At 35.6% G+C, this 24057-nt stretch overlaps 1 long non-coding RNA gene across 1 annotated transcript; it reads left to right on the top strand.

Moving 5' to 3' along the window:
* The first annotated feature begins 8223 nt into the window (after nt 1–8223).
* LOC125092338 (uncharacterized) lies at nt 8224–23578 on the top strand. The gene is made up of 3 exons (XR_007124880.1): nt 8224–8260; nt 22152–22155; nt 23489–23578. It is a non-coding gene; the product is annotated as an uncharacterized LOC125092338 (long non-coding RNA).
* Nucleotides 23579–24057: the final 479 nt, after the last annotated feature.

Below are 24057 nucleotides of genomic sequence, written 5' to 3'. Positions count from 1 at the left end.
TCCCACACCAGGGTGCCAGCATGGCATAATTCTGGTGAGAGTCCTCTTCTAGGCTGTAAATTGCTAAATTCTCACTGTATGCTCACAGGTCAAAGAAATTGAGACCATTCTCTGGGGTCTCTTTTACAAGGGCACTAATCTCAGTCATGAATTCTCCACCCTCATGACCTAATCACCTCCCTAAGATTCCACTTCCTAATACCATCACACTGGGGGTTAGGATTTCAACACATGAATTTTGAGGGGATATAAACATTCATTCTACTGCAAGCCCATCATTTTCTAGTGATTTCTTACTTTCTGGCAGTATGAGAAGTACCAAGATCATCTTGTCTTTTCCTTACTCTATCCCTGGTATCAACTATTTCTCCAAGAATTCTTGGTTCCTTTAATTAGAGAATAGTATTTAAAACTAAGACAGCAACACTAAATTTGACCATTTACTGCTACTGGGATGTCATTACTTCTAAATCCTTCATCAGACAGAGCTAAGAAATCTCTACCTCTATCTACCTATCTATCTATCCATCCATCTTCACACACAATAATCTTTACTTATTTCTAAATCTATTGATCAGTATCTATAATAATATCCATTATTTCATACTGACACGTCCAATTCCAATAGAACACGTAGGGTTCATTTCAGTCTTCTCTCTTTCCTTATTTGTAACAACTTTCTCTGACATTGAGAAACCCAATTCTCATTATCTGAAATATATTTACTTATATCTAGTATATATATATTGTAGTTAAGTATTTCTAACTCATACTCTTTTGAGAGAAAATTTATTAACTAGAGTATTTGTGTTTTACTTTCTGTTCTGCTTTATAGGATACATTTACTGTCTTTCAAAGTTAGTTGGGTTAGTTCTCTTCTTTCCCTTCACTATGGCTATAAGTTTCAATTATAATAGGTTTAGATTCATTTATTACTGTTTGCTTTCTAATTTTTTTGGTCCCCCTTTTTTGGATTGCTTTTAACTCTTGATTTTATTTTATTTATTTTGGGAGTATGTGCAACATTAACACTGCTTAGAGTCAAAGCTATACTAATAGGTATCATCACAGAAGTGTCACTGTTCTATCCTTTATATCCCATTTTCATCCTCTATCTGTTCTTACAACCACACACCTCTTATAGGTAATCAATCTCATCAGATTCTATTTTGCCCTTTCCATAATTATGTTGAGTGTGCTTGTGTGCATCCTCATTGTTACATGAATGACTGTCTGCTACAGGTACTTTTGTACTTTGATTTTTTTTTTCACTTACCAATATATATACTGGAAATTAACCCATGTCAATTCCTAGAACTCTCCAAAAATCTTTTTTACACGTTTTTAGTATTCACTTCTGTGTATGTGCCTTATTCTACTCAACCACTTTCTTTTATAGGCATCATTAAGATTTTCCCCAATATTTGCCCTGCAGTGCAATGTGTCCTGCTGACCAGAACCTGGTAATATGTCCTATGTGTGTTGCTTGCACCCTGGTGTTGTGGCTTAGCCACTTTTACCTTCAGTTCAGTCATCTACAATGGCTCTCTGTCTGTTGTGGGAAGATTTTAGTTCCTGTATTGTTGGTGGGCCAGTCTGGGGCCACCTTGGGCTTAAGTTGAGTCAGACTAGGCATTTTCCAGAGATACAGTAGCACCGTACTGGTGGGCACTTTCCATGTGTTGTCTCCTAAGAAGCTTTAGTTGGTGGGTGGAACCTGAAGTCATACCAGATGTCTGCCCCCAGCCCACTGCTTGGGTCATAGTCAGATTGGTATGTGTCATTATTGTCCCTACTCCCCAGGGCCTAAGTCACTTTGGAGTGATGTTGGCCCCTGTCAGGGTTGCTTACACACTGACCAGCTTCTGGCACTGTTTTAGATGGGGTTTGACCAAGGGCATACTAGAGAGGGCGGGTCCACAGAAGAACATGGGGTTGGGGTACACAGTGTTAGTAAGTTTTGCACGGTCTCTGATGGGAGGGGATTTGGAGCTGGGGTCTGACTGGAGGGGGATTCTGCAGGAGAATGCAGCAGTGGGCCTGTTGTTAGTGAGTTAGGTGGAGAGTTTTGGTTCTGTGCTGGTTCAGGCAGGTGTCCTATGTTTAGGCTGGAGGGAAATGGTACTCACTAGCTCCTTTGTTCCCGGGAAAGTCTTCCAATGAACTGTGTCTGTCCAGCACATGTTCTGAGATTAGTAAATAAATCTCCCTGTTTTTCATTTTCAAACTACTGTTTCTATGCTGCACCTCAGTGGGCCTGCTTGTTGTGCTGTCCCCTTAAAGGCAGGAACTCAGTTTCCTCTTGCCCTCCTGGCTCTCCAAGAGCCAAGCCCACTGAATGTTTAAAGTTCTAGGTATTGAGACTCACTGACTGTAAAAACCCATGAAATTATGCCTCTCTGGTCTTCATGCAGGTTCCCTGTGCCTGATGTGTTTGCTATGAGAGTGACCTGCCCACAGACGGTCCCATGGTTCTGTTTAGGTCCCGACCATTTCTCTTCTCTTCCTACATTCTTTAATGTGGCCTCTTCTCTACATTTAGCTGTGGAGAGTCTGTTCTGCCAGGCTTCAGGTCATTTTCTTGGTTATTTACACTGTCCTCAGTGTTATCTGGTTGTATCTGTGGGACAAGTTGAACTTAGGGTCCTCTCACTCTACCATCTTCCCTGGAGGTCAATTTACTACATATTTTTAATGTGAACCTGTTATGTAGTGAAGGGAATAGGGAGTTCAATGGATCTGACTTAGGTCATGTGTGTTCCAGAGGATGGCCATGGGGTTCTCATATTTCGCTCAGTGTGAAGAAATAGCTGGGTTAGTTGAGGCATGACTAAATGAAGATCCAGTGCTAAAATTCAGGTGAAGGTATGGATGCTTGGTAAATAGAATCAAAATAGCTAAGAAAATAAAAGGTCACAAAGGAGAACTTTAAATTGGCTATAGAAAAATAATTTAGCTGCTTTTCTTTAGATTTTGTCTACTGACTTTAAGAAAATGCAATCGATAAAAGTTTAATTTCTTTTTGTACTTAGTAGATCCATATCTAACATTTCTAAAGCCTACAGAAGTACATAAATAAACAACATTATGTGAGGGAAATAAAAGGGCTTTTCCCAATCAGCATCATTTAGCTGGTTAGGTTTCAGGTCAATATATCCAACATAAAAAGAAGGATTCATTAACATGCGACATTCCATCAGTATATGTACAATAAAAGCACTGATGTTACTGGGGAGCTGTGTCATAATTCTAAAATTTTATTGGATTCTAGTATTTTACAAATATTAGAGATTATACTCATTAGATACTATACTAGATTAAACATGAAAATTATTATCCTCATTATAATACAATTTTAATGCTATAAATGCCAAAAGGATTAACTGGATGTGTGAATAAGTCACTACTAGAAGTTCAGACAAAATTCACACAGATTTTTGCACAGACTGAAATTATATGTGTTTTCAGATAAAAAAGAGATAAGTGAATCCATGATCAGTCTCATTTCTTAGAGAACGAATCAACTCAAACTGTTAATATTACAGGAAGTTTTCCATTTTTTATTTCTAACCGTGAAGAGTAAAATGTTACTGTTTTAAATAAAACAAAGGATAAAGAATTTTATCTGGCCCTGGACCATTATCTCATACATAGATTTCCAATAATTATTTGGCTGAGTCCAGTTGATTCTACTCTAAAAACTGCTTAATAGAATACAAAATCTAACACTCATCTAATTTGAGTATATTCTTTTTACTAGAGATTGTTCATTTTAAGAAACAAGATTATTTTCTTTTTTTAAGATTTTATTTATTTATTTGACAGATAGAGATCACAATTCGGCAGGCAGAGAGAGAGAGAGAGAGGAGGAAGCAGGCTCCCCGCTGAGCAGAGAGCCTGATGTGAGGCTCAATCCCAGGACCCTGGAATCAAGACCAGAGCCGAAGGCAGAGGCTTTAACCCACTGAGCCACCCAGGTGCCCCGAAACAAGATTGTTTTCAATCGTGGCACTCCTTCACATCCAGCTGTAATCTCTTTGATTAAATCAAACTTTAAAAATTCATTCCATTTTTTCTTTCCCATGAACATTAGGCAGTCTGTTGAATTATATTACGAACCTTATTGTAAATCTGTGATAGCTCTTTCCACAGAAATCAAAGTATTTCTTAATCCCTTCAATGCTATAACATTATCTCTTTACTCAAAAATAATCACTTTGAGTATCTCAATTTGCAAAAAAGAAAACATATTTGTATCATAGATTTAAATATTTAAAAAGATACTTAAGTGTGTATATGTGTGCACATGTGTGTAACTCATGTGCGTTCTATGTGTGTGTGCGTTCTATGAACACAACACTGAACACCTACTCTGTGTAAGGGATGTTCTTTAGGGCCATGGTAGTAAAAAATAAAAAACTATATTTCCTTCTTTGTGATGAAAAACATTCCAAATATTTGCATTTTTGAAACCATTTTTTCTCTATAGTAATGTAATATAAAATTGAACAAGATAGTTTCCAAATCCATTATGTTGCCCCTTTGTTATTAAAGTGACAACTAATTGGTTCAGAAATCAGATTTTTGTATCTACAAACTCTGACATGTGATGCCCCAAAACATGAATGAAGAGTAAAATAATTTAAAGTATCCAAAATATTTATACAATATTTAAAGAGGAAACCTATGTTATCCTTGAATGGCAAATTAATGCACTAATGAAGAACTGGGGGGTACCAGCCTTCAAACCTAAGCTTTTCCAATTTCAAACCCTAAGGAAAGGCAGCTAAATTAGTTTTCTATAGTGTCAAATTCAAATTATCTTCTGTAAATTTTAAGTTCCTCAACCATTTTAATTCTAGTTACCATATACCCCCAACTTCCCCTGCATCCTCTTGGTGAACTATGGTGAAGTACTTACATATAAATATATGTAATTATCTCAGCTCAGTATAGTAGGCACAGAGTATTAGCTATTTTATTTAACTCAATTAATGTGCTTAATTATAATAAACATTTCACCAAATAATTTAAAAATATGTCTTGTCTCAATTTTTATTAATGATGTGCATAAATCATAATGAAGGGTAGACTATGATCAGTAAAATAGAGGAAGATTTAAAATCTGGTTTACAGGGACGCCTGGGTGGCTCAGTTGGTTAAGCAGCTGCCTTCAGCTCGGGTCATGATCCCGGTATCCTGGGATTGAGTCCCACATCGGGCTCCTTGCTTGGCAGGGAGCCTGTTTCTCCCTCTGCCTCTGCCTGCCACTCTATCTGCCTGTGCTCACTCTCGCTCCTCTCTCTCTGACAAATAAATAAAATCTTAAAAAAAAAAAAAAAAAACTTTAAAATCTGGTTTACAGATAGCCGAGAGCAGATTCTGCTGATAATTTGAAAACCAGAAGGGGAAAGGTTTAAAAAAAAAAAAAAGGTAACAAAAATCTCAAAAGCAAATGAAAACTGGTATGACCCACATATTCACATGAGTTGAACAGACATGCGTAAGTACTATATTACTTTACACAGAGGAATAGTAAATAAAAAACACAAGTACTGCCACTCCATCCTTCTTCATCCATGAAAGACATAGCTAGTCCATTATGGAAACATTTAACACTTTAACTTAAATGAGAACATAGTATCATCCTCTCCACACTGTTCTGTGTATCTCCTTTAGGGTGTTGGTGTTAGACACACAAAATCTAGAACCTTGCTCCCTAACTTGAGTCTGAGGTAGCTCTGTTACTTAACATCTCTGTACCTTAGTGTTTGCTCAAATAACAAAGTATCTATTTCAAAAGATTGTTTCGAACCTTAAATTAGATGAAAAAGAAAAAGCCATATAAATGTCACTGTTATTATTACCCTCAAATTATTGGATTTGACAATAAAATGAATCAAATTTTCAGGTAAAAATATGTTAAATAAATAAACAACAAAAGGCAGACATGAATATAATACTTCTAATTTTTCCTACGCAAAATGGCCAACATCAATCTGTTTTTTTTTTTTTTCATTTAAAAAGTAAGCTTTGTCTATATGGAAGCATCATTAAATTGAGACCATTAACATGAGGTGTTTTCCATGTTACCTTTCAAAGATGTATTTAATATTCCTTTTTGGCTATATTTTCTTTCAGGTAACTGGAGATTATTTAGTAAATCACTGTTACCAAAGTCTTTAGCTTTGTACTTCTCTTTATAAGTTCTACATAGGACCCAGCTCACAGATATCCTTGATGCCCTCCTGTCTACAAGTACATTCCTACCACTTGGATGTTTTATTGATCTCCTATGGATAATTAAATTAATTGAGGAGAAAAAGAATAATATATCATTTTACCAGACTCCCATTGTTTTTAGCTCTTTTTGAGTAAATATTTGGACAAGAACACTGTTGGGAAAAAAATTGAGGAATATATAAAATGTGCTTTTCTAATAATACTCTAAATTTTTCACTTTTCTAAGAATTAAGGTAAATTTTGACCTTTTTCTAAACATCTCTGTTAATATTATATACCATACCAAACTAATTTTAAATATCTTGTTTTTTCTGGCCAATCACCAAGTCATGATGCTAATGATTCAATATACAATCTGAACACATATTTTAATTTTTATATCCACAATTTTCATACACTGTTGCATGTCATTCCAGTGATCCTTGTAAATCTGTATGTGAAAAGTGTATGCATTTACAAAAACAGGATAACTATATAAGTTAATGGTCTGTATCGATAATTATGCATTGAGAATAAAAAAAAAAATAGTTGCCATTGTTCATGAGTCTATGACTGAGTTGGCAGTTCTGCTGCTCTGGACCAGCCATGACTGATACTGGATGGTTTGCTCATATGTCTTTACTTAGTAAATATGTTGGCCATAGTCTGGTTCTTAGAGGACAGTCACATTCACATGTCTGGAGTTAGGACAAATAGGTGGTGGCAGGGACAAGGATGACTGAGCTATGTGTCATTCATCACTCAACAGGTTAGCGTGGAGGTCATTACCTGATAATGACAGAGTGCCCAGAAAGTGAGTGGAAGCATACCATACCTCTTGAGTTCTAGATTCATAACTAGCAGGTCACTCTTGCAGCATTCTACCTGTGAAAGAAGTCACAAGAACAACCTAGATCCATGTGGTGGGAAACAGACTTTTTCTCCTGATGGGATGAGCTACAAAGTCACGTTTCAAAGGGGAATGGGTTATGGGAGAGAATAATTCTAGTCATCATTGCAAATAATCCACAATACCCTCATAGTTCTTTGACTTTGTTGCGCATTTACCTTTATACACTTATAAAAATTCTACAAGGAGTGAATATTGAGATACTTAGTTTAAGAAATGTAAAGAAATATCTCTTTGATAGAAAAAACATATGTACTTTTTATTCATACACAAAGTGTATTATGGATCAGAATTTAATCACCTGGCAAGGTCAGTTTAATTTTTAATTTAATGTCTCTTAGTTACCAAGGAGCTGTTTACAAATAAAAAAACCCACTGAAAAACTTTCCTGATGAATACATGAATAAAAAATAAATGAATAATTACATTTTATCTATTCATGATGTTTTCTCTACTATAATGCTATTGTATTCAATGAACTAAATATTTCAGTATAATAAAGACTCTATAGATGCACTTTATATTATTTTATGTTTTTAAGTAGGCTCCACACCCAACGTGGGGCTTGAACTCATGACCCTGTTATCAAGAGTCTCGTGCTCTACTGATTGAGCAGGGTAGGTGCCCATACAGATGCACCTATTTAAATAGAATAGCAGGCTTCCTAAATTATGTGTTTTACCACTGCCATACTTATATACTATTCTCTGTATTTCAAATACTTGTGCTAATTTAAAAAGCCATACTAAAAGGTTACCAAATTTCACATAATTAGAACACAGTATTTAATATTTGATAAAGTAAGTTCAGCTATATTCAAACATATTCTAATAATCACCATAGATACTTTACAGGTATAGAAGACATAAGGCAGCAAAAGATGAGCTTTACTGTATTAACAGGCAGCTGCCAAATCTCGGTGGCTTAATCTAATAAAAGTATCTTGTGGAAAGTATGTTGCATGTTGGGGCACCTGGGTGGCTCAGTAGGTTAAGCCTCTGCCTTCATCTCAGGTCATGATCTCAGGATCCTAGGATTGAGCCCCACATCGGGCTCTCTGCTCAGCAGGGAGCCTGCTTCCCCCTTTCTCTGCCTGCTGCTCTGCCTACTTGTGATATCTCTCTCTCTGTCAAATAAATAAATAAATCTTTAAAAAAAGTAAGTTGCATGTCTCACTGACATCAGCTGTCTTCCATGTGTTGACTCAGCTTTCCAGAATGCATGGATTTTATGACACCCCCATGACTGTCATCAAAGAGTAAAAAGCAGGTTGGTCAACCAAGTTAAAGTTCTCAATTACTTTCATCTGAAAGGTATGGTATATATTTCTTCCATTCACTCTTTTTCACCCAAACCAAGTCATGTGGCCTCTCTCAATTTCAAAGGGAAATAGGAACCTTGCAATGCTTCAGTCTGCCCAAAAAGATAGTAACTCTAAATATTAGTGAGTTGTGGTAATGTCCCCACTATAACTGTTATTAATTTGAATGATAAAAAGTTCACTCACTCTTTTTATTCTTTTAAAGATTTTATTTATTTATTTTGAGAGCAAGAGCAAGAGAGAGAGAGAATCTCAAGCAGACTCCACACTGACCGTGGAGCCTGAAGCTGGGCTTGATCTCACAATGGTGAGATCATGACATGAGCCAAAATCAAGAGTCAAACCCTTAACTGACTGAGCCATCCAGGCACCTCTGCGTCACTCTTTTTAAATAAGAAATTCATAGCAACTTGGATCTCCCATGAATGTAAGAGAAAAGTGAAATACATATGAGGCTTTTCTGGCCTAACAAAGAAAACATGTAAGTTTATAGCTATCAAACAGAGATGTCAATTTAAACAGAATTACTGGGGCTGCAGTTAGTAAGTTAGATATCCAATTAGAATTACAAACTTTTTAAAGGTTAACATTAAAAAAACTTTAGCAACCATGTTGTTTCAGGGTGTCCTAAATATTTTCGTCAAATGTATGGAAAATTTTAAGCAAGAAAAGCTTTAAGATGAAGAAAAAATGTCTTTTTTGTGTCTGTAGGGAGGGACTATTCTTTCCTTTTGGTGGAGATTTTTTTCATGGAAAAACTACAACACTTTTTGTTTTTTAAGGCTAAGAAATGGATTTAAAAAGAAAACCAGCAGGAAAAGTACAAATTTGTGTGATACAGAAAGGAAAGTGCCAGAATGGGATTGTTAAGAAATAGAATATAGGTGATATAATCTTCAGTACCTACATTGACTATATGGTGTATACTATGTCTTCTAATGGTCCCATTTTCCCCATAAGTGTATCCCTCACTGGATGCAATAATGCTTAAATTTAGAAACATTTTTTTAAAAATTTTTTGGTGTTGCACACAGAAGGTCTCTATATAATACATGCCAGTGAGCTGGGAGGGGTAACATACTAATACTTCAATATCCATAAATAATAGATAACAAATATGCTAATCAGATTTATTAGGAAGTAAGTTGACAAAATAAAAGGAGGGACAGCATATGAAAGAGTGACAAAAGAACAATACAATTCTGGTATTTGTTTAATAATGTGTCAGAAAGAAGAAAAGACCTATATAGGGAGCTGTAATGGATAATTTGGTAGTCACATGATAACAAAAAAAGGTTATATGTTAGAAGAAATAATAAAGGTAATGAAAGGTTGATGGACTTGATAACAGACATATTGTGGGGACTGGCAATTGAGGTTCTGCAGCTTGTTGTCCACGAGAACCTAGCACTGGGGAAGCAGAATCAAAGTCTTGAATAACTGTAGGAAGTGAGAGGGCTGGAAAAGTAGTGTTAAATTCAGGAAAGGTGGGTTAATATACGAAGAGTGGAACCTGGAATTGAAGGAGACAGAAACAGTTTTGGAGGAGCTGAGGATGAGGGAAATGGAATTGAGGAACATGTAAATTCCATGTAAGACAGAATTGAAGAACATGTGTTTGTAGTGGGTGATAGAGCAACCACTGAGGTTGGCAGATGATCCTTCAGAGATGAATGGACTCAGTTAAGATAGACTGATATTACTAAATGGACTGATTAAGCTTGGACCAAGAAAGAAGGTACTTATTCACCTTCCTAATACCATAAGAAATATGCAAATTGTTCAGAGGGAGTTTTGGATTGCCAGGATTCAAGGGACCCCTGGAGATTAACACATTTAGGGAGATCACAAGAATCCCAGAGAGTTTTTGCAGTTTCAAATTAACCTTTGTGAAATAATGTTACATTTAGATATGCTTAACTGAATTAGTGTCATAATGTTGAAGAATAGTCAGTGGGAGTAGCAGAGAGAGGACAATTGATAGTTAAGAGGTACCCATGGGATTAGAAAATTAAATCAGAGCTAAAAGATCTTAAATGAAACAGTAAATAGTCCTGCTTGATTAATTTTCCAGCACAATTTTCTGGTCAGAGAAAAATCCCCACCCCAAGCTTCCCATCCCTGCAAAGGAAATTTGTTCAAATGATCCCCAAATTTAAGAGCAAAGGAAAAACCAGAAGAGTTCACACAGAAGGGTCAAAGAAAAGTTTCTCTGCTTTAAGGAATCAAAGTAACCCCTTACAACAGATAAGACATGCAGAACACTAGTTTGAGAGTGGAATTCATCAAACAATAGTTGAATTGCTGAAAAGAAAATGAGTTTGAAGGACCTACCAGGCGCCATTATTTCCACAGAGATGGTGGGAGTCTATAAGTGAGGCCCTGACTCCAATGGAGGATACCGATAACTGTCAAGTGAAAATAAATCCTGATTTTGGTAAGGAGAGTACTTGAAAGATTTAACTGCAATAAGGGGAGGGGGACTATTGCAATAGGGAGAATTTTCAGATCATAAAATGTGCAATCACCTCAAAGGTTAGGCAGAAAGGGCTTTTCTTTTTAGGGAGGAGTGAACAAGGCTTAGGGCTAGAAAGGATCAGGTGGAAGAAAGTGGGAGGAGAGAGAGGTGTGATTGAAAAATAGATCAGAGAAGGTTTTACCCTGAAGTCAGCCTATTTTCAGAAGGGGCCATTAAGGAGGGGCAACATGCTGGTTCAGGGTAAGAGTGGGTCAGAGTCTAGGAATCTAGGGAAGGAGAGAAACTTAAACTTAACCAAAGTTTATGTAACAAATATTTGGTTCTGACTGATCAATGGGGACAAAACAGTTCAGTTAATCATTTACAAGGCAAAGAATGGACATTTGGAGGGTCTGTGTTTTCCCTTATCATATAGGGACAAGGGGGCATTTATGAGTCTTAGGTCATCTAGGGAAGGTTGTTTCTTTGTGGTAAGCTGTTTCCTATAACAAAAATGGGTGGGAAGATTTCTTTATTATTGAAGTATAATTGACCTACAATGTTATATTGGTTTTAGATCTACAATATAGTGATTTAACAATTCTATACATTACTCACTGCTCACCACAATAGATGTAGTCACCATCTGTCACTACATGTTATTACAGTGTTTGACTATAATCCCTATGCTCTACCTTTCATCTCCATGACATATTTTATAACTGGAAGTTTGCACCTCTTAATCCCTTTTATCTATTTTGCCCACGTGCCCACCCACTTCCCTTCTGGCCATCACGTTTGTTTTCTTTATTTAAGAATCTGTTTTTTTTTTAATTTTTTTGTTTTGTTTTTTAGATTCCACATATTAGTGAAACCATATGGCATTTGTCTTTCTCTGACTCATTTCACTTTTGTCACAAATGGCAAGATCTCATTCTTTTTTATGGAGGAGTATTTTTCCATTGTACATACATACCACTTCTTCATTTATTCATCTGTCAGTACACATTTGAGTCCCTCTCTTATCTTGGCTATTGTAAATCAACTGCAACAATCATAGGGGTACATATATCTTTTCAAATTAGTGTTTTCATTTTCCTTGGATAAATAACCAGTAGTGGAACTACTTGATCATATGGTATTTTATTTTTAATTTTTTGAGGAACCTCCATACTGTTTTCCACAGTGGCTGCACCAATTTACATTCCTACCAACAGTGCATAACAGTTCCTTTTTCTCCATATTCTCATTAACACTTGTTATTTCTTGTCTTTTTGTTACTAGCCATTCTAACTGGTTTGAGGTAATATCTCATTATGGTTTCAATCTGCATTTCCCTGATGATGAGTGATGAGCATCTTTTCGTGTGTCTGTTGACCATCTGTATGTCTTCTTTGGAAAATGTCTCTTCAGGTCCTCTGCCCATTTTTTAACTAGATGGTTTGTGGGGGTTTTTTGGTATTGCATTCCTTATATGCCTTTGGATATGCCAGTGGAAAATATCTTCATCCATTTACTACGTTGCCTTTTTGTTTTATTGATGGTTTCCTCTGCTGTGTAATTTTTTTTTTTGTTTTGGTGTAATCTCAGTAGTTTATTTTTCCATTGTTTTACCTGGGAAGACATATCCATAAATATGTTGCTAAGAGCAATGTCCAAGAGATTACTGCCTATGTTTTCTTTAAGGAGTTTCAGGTCTCACATTTAGGTCTTTAACTCATTTTGAGTTTATTTTTGTGTATGGTGTAAGAAAGTGGTCCAGTTTCATTCTTTTGTATATAGCTGTCCAGTTTTCCCAACACCATCATTGCAAAGACTGTTTTTTCCCCATTGTACATTGTTGCCTCCTTTGTTATACATTAATTGACCATATAGGCATGGGTTTATTTCTGGGGTGTCTATCCTGTTTAATAAATGTGTCTATTTTTTGTGACAGTACCATACTGTTTTGATGACTATAGCTTTGTATTAAATATTGAAATCTGGGATTGTGATACCTACAGCTTTGTTCTTTCTTAAGATTGCTTTGACTATGCAAGAATTTTTTGTGGTTCCACACAAATTATAGTATTATTTGTTCCAGTTCTGTGAAAAATGCTATTGGTATTTTGACAGGGATTGCACTAAATATACAGATTGCTTCAGGTAGTATGGGTATCATAAAGATATTAATTATTCCAGTCCATGAGCATGAAATATTTTTCCATTTGTGTGTATCATCTTCAGCTTCTTTCATCAGTATCTTATAGTTTTCAAAGTATAGTTCTTTCACCTTTTTGTTAAATTTATTCCTAGGTATTTTATTCTTTTTGGAGCAATTGTAAATAGAACTGTTTTCTCAATTTCTTTTTGCTACTTCTTTATTAGTGCATAGAAACACAACAGATTTCTATACATTAATTTGTATCCTATGACTTTATCAAATTCATTTATCAGTTTTAGTAGTTTTTTTGGTGGAGTGTTTAGGGTTTTCCATATTGGCATAATGTCAACTGCAAATAGTGGGTTTTACTTCCTCCTCACTAATTTGGATGCCTTTTATTTCTTTTCGTTGTCTGACTGCTCAGGCTGAGACTTCCAGTACTATGTTGAGTAAAAGTGGTATAAGTGGACATCCTGGTCTTAAAGGAAAATATTTCAGTTTTTCATCATTTGGTATGATGTTAGCTGTGGGTTTTTCATATATGGCCTTTATTTTGTTGAGGTATGTACCCTCTAAATCCATTTTGTTTTTATCATTAACAGATGCATTTTGTCAAATGCTTTTTCTGGATCTGTTGGGATGATAATATGATTTTTATCCTTCATCTTATTCATGTGATATGTCACATTGACTTGAAAATATTGTACTACCTTTGCATCCCTGGACTAAATCCCACTTAATATGGTGAATGATTTTTTTAATGTATTGTTAAATTTGGTTTGCTAATATTTTGTGAAGATTTTTCCATCTATGTTCATCAGAGATTTTGGCCTATGATTTTCTTTTTTTTTAAGATTTTATTTATTTATTTGACAGAGAAACAGATCTCAAGTAGGCAAAGAGGCAGGCAGAGAGAGAGAGGGAAGCAGGCTCCCTACTGAGCAGAAAGCCCGATGCGGGACTCAATCCCAGGACCCTGGGATCATGACCTGAGCCAAAGGCAGATGCTTTAACCCAGCTAGCCACCCAGGCACCCCTGGTTTTCTTTTTTATAGTGACTTTATTTGGTTTTGGTATCAGGGCAATGCTGGCCTTGTTAATAAATTAGGAAGTTTTCCTTCCTCTTTTTTTTTTTTTGAATAGTTTGAGAAGAATAGGTATTAACTCTTCTTTTAAATGTTTGGTAGAATTCACATATGAAATTATATCATCCTGGACTGTTGGTTGTTGGGAATTTTTAAATTACTGATTCAATTTCATTCTTAGTAAATAGTCTGTTGAAATTTTCTACTTTTTCCAGATTTACTTTTGGAAAATTGTGTACTTGTAGGAACTTATTCATTTCTTCTAGGTTGTCAAATTTGTTGCCATATAATTTTCACAATATTCTCATATTTTTTATATTTCTGTGGTGTAGATTCTTATTTCTGCTCCTTCATTTCTGATTTTATTTATTTGAGACTTCTCTCTTTTTTTCTTGATACGTCTAGTAAATAAAGGCTTAAAAGTTGGTTTCATTGGGGTGTCTGGGTGGCTCAGTCATTAACATCTGCCTTTGGCTCAGGTCATGATCCCAGGGTCCTGGGATTGAGCCCAGCATCCAGGTTCCCTGCTCAGTGGGAAGCCTGCTTCTCCCTCTCCTACTCCCCCTGCTTGTGTTCCTTCTCTCACTGTGTCAAATAAATAAATAAAAATCTTTTTTTTTAAAGTTGGTTTCATTGATTTCTGCTATTGGTTTTTTTTTTAAAGATTTTATTTATTTGACAGACAGAGATCACAAGTAGGCAGAGCAGCTGGCAGAGAAAGAGGGGGAAGCAGGCTCCCTGCTGAGCAGAGAGCCCAATGTGGGACTCGATCCCAGTATCCTGAGACCATGACCTGAACTGAAGGCAGAGGCTTAACCCACTGAACCACTCAGGCATCTCTCTGCTATTGGTTTTTAATCTTTATTTATTTGTGCTCTAGGCTTTATTATCTCCTTCCTTTTACTGGCTTTGAGCTTTGTTTTTCTAGCTCCTGTAGGTGCAAGGTTTGGTTGTTTATTTGAGCTTTTTCTTGTTTTCCTGAGTTAGTCCTGTCATTGTTATAAACTTCCTTCTTAGAACTGCTTTTGCTGGATCACAAGGATTTCAGACTGTTGTGTTTTCACTTTCATTTCTCTCTATGTTTTATTTCTTCTTTGAGTTCTTCATTGACCCATTGGTTGTTAAGTAGCATGTGTTAACCTCTATGTGTTTGTATTTTTTTTCTTGTAATTGATTTCTAGTTTCATACCATTGTTGTTAGAAAAGATTCCTGAGTTGATTTCAGTCTTCTTGAGTTTGTTGTAACTTATTTCATGGCCTAACATGTGACCTGTCCTGGAGAAAGTTCCATGTACACTTGCAAAGAATGCATACTCAGCTATTTGGGGATGGAATATTTTATATCTATATATCTATATATATAGATATATATAGAAACAGGAAACAGAGGCTTTGAATGACAAATTAGATAGATCTAGATAGATCTATCTAATTTGTCATTCAAAGCCTCTGTTTCCTGTTTCCTTAGACCAGATGGACCTATCAGATATATATATATATAGATAGATCTATATATCTAGATAGAGATATATCTATATCTATATCTATATCTATATATAGAGAGAGATATGTCTGGTCTAATTTGTCATTCAAAGCCTCTGTTTCCTGTTTCCCGTTGATTTTCTATCTGGATGATCTATCCATTGATCTAACTAGGGTATTAAAGTCCCCTACCATTATTGTCTTACTGTCGATTTATTGGGGAGATTTCCTTAATTGTATCTGAACACAGGGCCTGGGTAAAAACAACATTGTCAATATCTTGATAGCTGTATACATTACTATTGTAAGCTATTTTCAAAGCTCATCAATCTATTCATTTAAGATCTATATATTTTAATGTAGGCAAACTTTCCCTCATTAAAAAAAATACTGACTTTCACACAGACCCAACAAAAAAAAAAAATCACTTTGAGAAATACAACTGCCCAGTAGAAATGGTCTTTTAAAAATTAATTCTGAGGGCGCCTGGGTGGCTCAGTGGGTTAAGCCGCTGCCTTCGGCTCAGGTCATGATCTCAGGGTCCTGGGATCGAGTCCCACATCGGGTTCTCTGCTCAGCAGAGATCCTGCTTCCCTCTCTCTCTCTCTGCCTGCCTCTCCATCTACTTGTGATCTCTCTCTGTCAAATAAATAAATAAAATCTTTTAAAAAAATTAATTCTGAAATTTTAAATTTCATAATCTACATGAATATTTTGTATATTTTAATAATAACATTAGGATTGTTTTTAGCACAGTGCCTTGCTTTCTTCTCTAAGAGGGTACCAAAGAATAGGAATATTATGGATACACATGTGTGTGTTTATGTGTAGTACTGAGGAGAGGAAAACAGAATACTTTCCATTCTAATGATTTAAAAGAAAAAGAAAATGATCAATGCTGATCTAAGAGATGTTGTATTCTTTGACAGTCAGTTTTTCTGGAAACTTCCAAGGTGTCCCTGTGAAATAAAATCCTTTGGAAGATCAATATACATTGACAAAACAGGGTTAGCTGAAACTTTTGTGAAAAGTCATAATCTATATTCTGCATCTGTATTCAGGCCTGAATTATCCATGCTGATTATCTGCTTTGATCTACATTACTGGGTAATTTCTTTCATTGTGGTGAACTTCTTTTCATTCAGATCATATTCACATATGCAAACTCAATGGGCCACCCTCCTGACCCATATGATTATTTTGGCTGTCTTTATGATCTGTGCAGTTTATTGCATGATTAGTCCAGCTGTGACCAACAGTGCAAATTTTAAAGATGGAATTATTGAGTCTGCACATGTACTGACCCAGTCATGTGCTATTCACTTTTTCTCCTTGGATTCCATATTATTTGTTTTATCTATTTATACTGATGAAAGAAATGGACAGTTAATTCCCAGTTCACTGTAAGCTGTGAGGATATAGTAAGTATTTTAAGCTACAAGTTTCATTTGGTATTGTATTTTATAAATAATAATGACCTAATTACATATTTTTGCATTAATAGAATCTTGAATCAGTATGCTTTATATGCAGTTCATTTTTTACTGTAATAATATAACATTTCAATCCCAATTTCTCATTTTCATTAACACTAGGACAATTTTTTGTGAAAGTTAAAAAGATAAATATAATCATAGGTTTTATAACTTGAATAATGGATTTTTTTCCTTAGATTTTTTTCTAAGGAATAGCTCCATTTTTAAAAGAGCATTTCTTAGGTTAATCCAAGATTTAAGCATCTCCCCATGTTGTTTGAGGAGTGGATAAGTAATTTTTTTGCAATTACTTTTGAGCCAACATAATTTACATTTTTGCTTTTACTATATTTGCTGGAGCCAAGAAGACACATACCTCTTTTTCTTAAGTGACTATTATAGTTAACATTATCTTCATGTTCACATATTTATATTCTTTTGTTTTATTTAATAGTAAATTACTTAAAGGAAGAAAATATCTGTAAAAGTTAAACATGTGGTAGCTTTTTCCATTTTTCCATTGTATTTTTCTATTACTGTTATATAGCTCCTATGTTTATGGCCAAAGTGAAGACTGATGTGGGTTCAGGTACATTGATGATTACAATTGCACAAAACAAGGAATTTTCAATTCATTTGGAATTTCAGCCATGCTGTTAGTTTGTTCCTTCCTATGAGTATGTATACTCTCTAACTTTGATGTGTAAGATTCTAACCATAGATGAATAATGTTCCAAACTGTAAAGTTATGATTAATCCATAACTTTTTATGGCTTTGCAGAATGATTCAAACCTCAATTTCATAGTCAGATTTCTTAATGTCTGAAATCAGATTGGTCATGAGTCATCCTAGAAAGGGCTTCCATAAAAGAAAAGAAAAAGAGGTAGGGAAGGATGTGTTATTTTATTTTGATTGTTGTTATGTATTTCTTGGCCCCCTGGTTAAAGGACATCTGCTTAAGAATGACAGAGATTCTTTTAATTCTAAAGTTATTTTTACACTTGATCTTAGCCAAAAGGCCGAGAAGCGATCTAAAGTTATTTTTAAAAAGCAATTCACTAAGTACTTATTTCACTTTATGGGATGAATCATATGTAAATAACTAACAGCCTCAACCTCAATGTGCACTACAGGCATACAGCAGGGTTAAAAAAAATCATACTGCATGGTTGCTAATTCTGATTTCTAACAGTCATGGCATAATCCATATCCATAGGAAGCAAAAATCTATATTGCGCTTTTCAAATTACAAAGACCAATGGAGGAGAGAGAAAAATATATGGAATTTTTCAATTGCTTTAAATTGTTTTCTGATGCTAAGAATTGAAGCCCAGTTATTAAGACACTTTGTCAAAGGATGCACAATGAGTCCTTACAGAAAGTGTGCTAAGAATCATTGAGCTTCTGATAATAACTGCAAAGGGTTCCTGAAAATGGAGGAGTAAGGAGAAATGAGTTATCTTGAAAGGAAAGAAAGAATTTAGCAAATTGTTCTGGAGCCTGTTAAAGGTTACGTTTCAAAAAAGTTTATAATCATGACTTTCACACAAATATAAAATGAACACAACACATGTCAAAGATATTCTTTAACTCAATTAATAAGGAAATCAGTAAGATGTTAGGACTAGTTTAAAACAGATTTCAAGGAACCACACATATATAAGCAATAAGTAATGTTTAAAAACATTTACAATGAAATATAAAAGTGATTTATAATAGGAGAGATCAATTACAGTTCTACTGGACAAAATTTATTTATGTCTGTGGAGAAGAAACATTTGTATTGATATATGTGTATGCTTATACAATATCCAGCTTTCCTTTGAGGACATTCAGCAATTTTTTAGAACTTATATCCTGAGAAAGGTGGCCAGTAGAAAAATACTTAAGTACTAAAAAGCTTTTGTAAACTATAATTAATATCTAAATATATTACTTGATATAAATCTTCCTCATAACTCCAAACTTTTTATAAAAATATGCTATATACATAGATGATGTAAGCAAGTGATTTTTTTTCAGTAATCAAGGAACACAGGCTGAGTTGCACATCTGTACATTAAGTAACAAAAAGAAGACAAGAGCAGTAAAATGTAAGATCTGGAGTTTGCTAGTGGCAAGTACTAGGAACAAGAATTTATCATGAAAATAAAAAATTCTAGAATATTTACTTAAGTCTGGGGGGAGGCAAGTGAATTTCCCATAGAATTAGAGATATTAGACTTGAATCAATTATACATAAATATGAAGTAACAAGAGTAATTTTAATTACCATCTGTATTTCAGTGCTTTTGTTGTTAATTATTAAAACTTTACTAGTGTATTGGCAAAATCCTCACTACTGAGGGATTAAGATGATCTCTTTTCTACCCCAGTTTTTATTTCATCAGTCCAGTTGAGCACACCAAGAGCATCTTCCTATTTATGTGCTTCCCTTGCTTGTGCAAGTTGCATTATTTCAGGCCAAGAGCTTCTCTAGGTCACCCCATCAAATTTCTTTACTTCTAGAGTTATTTCTTGTCTCATTTCAAACAGCCAGGAAATTGTTTCCTGTGGGATTGAACTTTGACTCACCAGTTGAAGTAACACTTCACTGTTTTGTGGTTTTGTGTCAACTACATTTGTATGTGTGTGTTTGTGTGTGTTTACATGTTATAAACTATCTTGCAGAGTTGCTAGATTGCAGTAACATTTAATTCCTTGACCATACCTACCTTGGTTACTGCTGTATCCCCAGTGTATAATGTAGAGCCTGACACATGCTATATTTAAAAAAATACTAGTTTTTTAAGTGCATGCAGTAAAGGGTCACAACCAGAAGTTGTTTACAAAGCTAACTCTAGGGAAACAGATGGCAGATAGTGTCAAAGAGAGTTTTTTTCTCTTTCTATTCAGAGAATGGATATAGTGTACTTGAGGAAAATAAATCAATTAACAAACTTGAAGCAATCCTTTATGACTTTTTTGAGAGAAAAGAGTGAGCAGGTGAGAGGGGCAGAGGGAGAAAGAAACTTAAGCAGAATCCACACTGAGCACACAGCCCAAAACGGGACTCAAACCCATGACCCGGAGATCATGACCTGAGTTGAAACCAAAAGTTGGATGCCCAACTGACTGCACTACCCAGGCTCCCCTCTCCCCTCTACCCTGAGAGGGTGTGAGAGCTCAAGAGCATAAGTGGGAGGGGAAGAGCTGAAGGAGAGCGGGAATCTTAAGCAGGCTCCACACTCAGTATGAAGCCTGACACAGGGCTTGATCTCACAACCCTGAGATTATGACCTGAGCTGAAATCAAGAATTGGACACTGAGCCACCCAAGCACCCCTATGACTTTCTAGTACATATTTTTTTTTATATTTCAAGATGGTATTGCAGATGGTTTGAATGTCCATGTTTAGCAATTTTTTTTCAGCATATGTGATTAATATTAGTCCCATGACTGTATTTTGACAAATAGAATGTGTTTATAAAGTGGTCGGCAGTGTGAGAAGCATTCTTACAGAGCATAGACAAACTTAAGGCTAATAGGCTGGGTTTTTTGGCGCTGTAGATCATGGACTCAGTATAACTTAAAACATATATACTTACATATACATAAATATAACATCCTGAATTTTAATACATTAAGAATGATGAGAGGGGCGCCTGGGTGGCTCAGTGGTTAAGCCTCTGCCTTCGGCTCAGGTCATGATCCCAGGGTCCTGGGATGGAGCCCCGCATCGGGCTCTCTGCTTGGCGGGAAGCCTGCTTCCTCCTCTCTCTCTCTGCCTGCCTCTCTGCCTACTTATGATCTCGCTCTCTGTCAAGTAAATAAATAAAAAATAAAATCTTAAAAAAAAAGAATGATGAGAAACAATAAAATGGTTTAATTCCTCTTAGCACATGGATAGCCTTTCAGAGTAATCCTCCCTCTCACTCTCTAATTTTAGCACATGTCACACTCTTTACTTCTATGAGGCAGAGTATTAAACGCTTGAGACAGAAACATTTATAATGAAGATCAGCAACACAATGAGCAGGGTAATTTTGTATTTTAATAATATGAGCCAAAATTCTCAATTAAGAATGTCTTTTCCTCATGAGATTGAGTCCCATGTTAGACTCTGTGCTCAGTGGGGAGTCTGCTTAAGTTTCTCTCTCCCTCCCATCACTCTCTCTCTCTCTCTTTAAAATAAATAAATATTTTTTAAAAGAATTTTCCCCCCACCCCCCATCAACCCTCAGTTTGTTTTGTGAGATTAAGACGCACTTATGGTTTGTCACCCTCCCAATCCTATCTTGTTTCATTTACTCTTCTCCTACCCCCTTAACCCCCCATGTTGCATCTCCTCTCCCTCATATCAGGGAGATCATATGATAGTTGTCTTTCTCCGATTGACTTATTTCGCTAAGCATGATACCCTCTAGTTCCATCCATGTCGTCGCAAATGGCAAGATTTCATTTCTTTTGATGGCTGCATAGTATTCCATTGTGTATATATACCACATCTTCTTTATCCATTCATCTGTTGATGGACATCTAGGTTCTTTCCATAGTTTGGCTATTGTAGACATTGCTGCTATAAACATTCGGGTGCACGTGCCCCTTCGGATCACTACGTTTGTATCTTTAGGGTAAATACCCAGCAGGGTATTTGCTGGGTCATAGGGTAGTTCTATTTTCAACATTTTGAGGAACCTCCATGCTGTTTTCCAGAGTGGTTGTACCAGCTTGCATTCCCACCAACAGTGTAGGAGGGTTCCCCTTTCTCCGCATCCTCGCCAGCATCTCCCATTTCCTGACTTGTTAATTTTAGCCATTAAAAGAATTTTTTTTTCATTGCTTAAATATAGTCACTTTTCTAAATGGAGCACAAGTAGTTCTTCCCTGAAAGATGACAAAAATTTACGAATTTGAATTTTTTTAGGGCTTACAAACTAACTCGGGGTGAAAAACAATGTGGTATCTTAATATTGTCGAGTGGAAAGAGCTTCAATTTATAACTTCCTAGAAGATGGCAGCTCTGGAAATATTGGCTTGTCATGCGGCCTGCATACAGAAAATCTAATAGTGAGCTGGGTTTTGGGTCAGATTGATTGAACAGTGTGATGTTGCATTCTGATTCTCCAAAGCTTAGAAGCAATTATACTAGTTTTCCATTGAAATTTGCCATTAAAGTACAAAAAATAAATTTATGAGATGAGAAAAAAGGACAATGAAGGTCACAGAGCCTACATTTTGGGTCTTAATTAAATATTTTCTGACACAAACATTTTTTTCATCAAGCCAAGTTCATTTCAGTGAAGAACACTTTAAAAGTCTTATATAACAAACAGCTTCTCTTCTAAAAAAGCCAAAGAAGTTAACAAGCAACAAGTGTATTTTACTCTTGTTCAATTCTAATAAACTGATGTTATCAACATAATGGGTGAAGACAAAATTTTATACATGCTAAACTTCTTACATAGTTACTTGTTAATTCTACACACATTTGGTATCATCATAATTAAGAAAATATTACTTTTATTTACTTTTAAATTGTTTTGATCTTCTATTTTTTTAATTTAAATTCAATTAGCCAAGGTATAGTACATCACTGGTTTTTTATATAATATTTTATGATTCATCAGTTCAGTATAATTTTTAAATCTCAGATTAGTAAAGTTAGGTGTCAGTAAAATATGATCATCTGTCGAGATCTGTATTTTTTTAAGATTTTATTTATTCATTTCAGAGAAAGAGAGAGAGTGCACAAGCAGGGGTAAGGGAGAAGTATACTCCACACTGAGCAGGGAGCCCAATGTGGGACTCAATCCCAGAACCCTGGGATCATGACCTGAGCTGAAGGCAGATGCTTAACAACTAAGCCACCCAGGTGTCCCAGGGATGAATTTTCTATAAAATTTAAGTTACTGCTAGAAAGAGTATATTTTCCTGAGCTTCCTGATCTGTCAATTAGTCCAACTTCTTCAAGGACCCAAAGATGGCCCTATGGCCTTGTGGTCCTATGGTCTTAAGGCCAAGTGTGTCAAAATTAATGATTACTTACAATCAAACTAAAATATACCCATAAGAACAGAGGTAAAACAAAGGAAAAACGTTAGATTCTATTCCCATCTAAAAGCAGTCAAAGATTCAGGAGTGCCGACAGCAAAGAGATGGATCCGTTTCTAACTGTAGGCACTGCTTACAAAACATTTGGAAGGATCATTAAGATATTATATTAAATGATCACATGACATTCACTTTAGTCACCAGTTTTGTTAATGGGTCCCATGCTGAAGTGAGAGAACATATTTCCAAATATTTCATTAATTGGCAAAATGCCTCCCTCTCTGAGATCCATGCTTTAGCAAAATACCATGAATATGTACAGGCTAATAAAACTTAATCTAAAAGTATTTACTCACAGCTATCCAACTGAAACCAATTGAGGGTAATTATAGGAAGGACTTCAAGCCACCCTCAGCTTCCCTTCAATCTCCCATAGATCAGAACACCTATAGATACTATGAGAAGAAGAGATATTGGACTAAATATTAACCAAAAAAGAAAAATAAATCCAAGTCTCAATGATTACCCCAAAGGGATCTGCTTCTGTCTGCCTCCAAATACTCTTAAAGACACTGGATAAAATAATTTCCAGCCAGTGGGCCCCCAACCAACTTCCTCATAGACACTGGAGCCACTTATTCCACCTTTAATACTTCATAATTCCCCACCATGATGGCTCAGAGTACACAAACCATCCTGGTGGTGGTGTTAGATAACACATGATTTGTCCCTTTCTAAACTAATTTCTTGGGACTCCATGATCACGATACCCAACATAGATAATTCCACAAACTGTTAATCTGTTAGGCAGATATTTACTTCCTAATTGGAATATTAATATGTATGTTCTTCTAAAGGACTAACTCTTTTTAAAGATTTTATTCACTTGAGGGAGAGAGAGAGAGAGAGCAGGAGAGAGAGTACCCA

This window comes from Lutra lutra, chromosome X (assembly GCF_902655055.1).
Source record: "Lutra lutra chromosome X, mLutLut1.2, whole genome shotgun sequence".
Classification (NCBI taxonomy): Eukaryota; Metazoa; Chordata; class Mammalia; order Carnivora; family Mustelidae; genus Lutra; species Lutra lutra.
The sequence above is the reverse complement of the archived record's forward strand: the minus strand, read 5'-3'. Positions and strand labels throughout refer to the sequence as shown.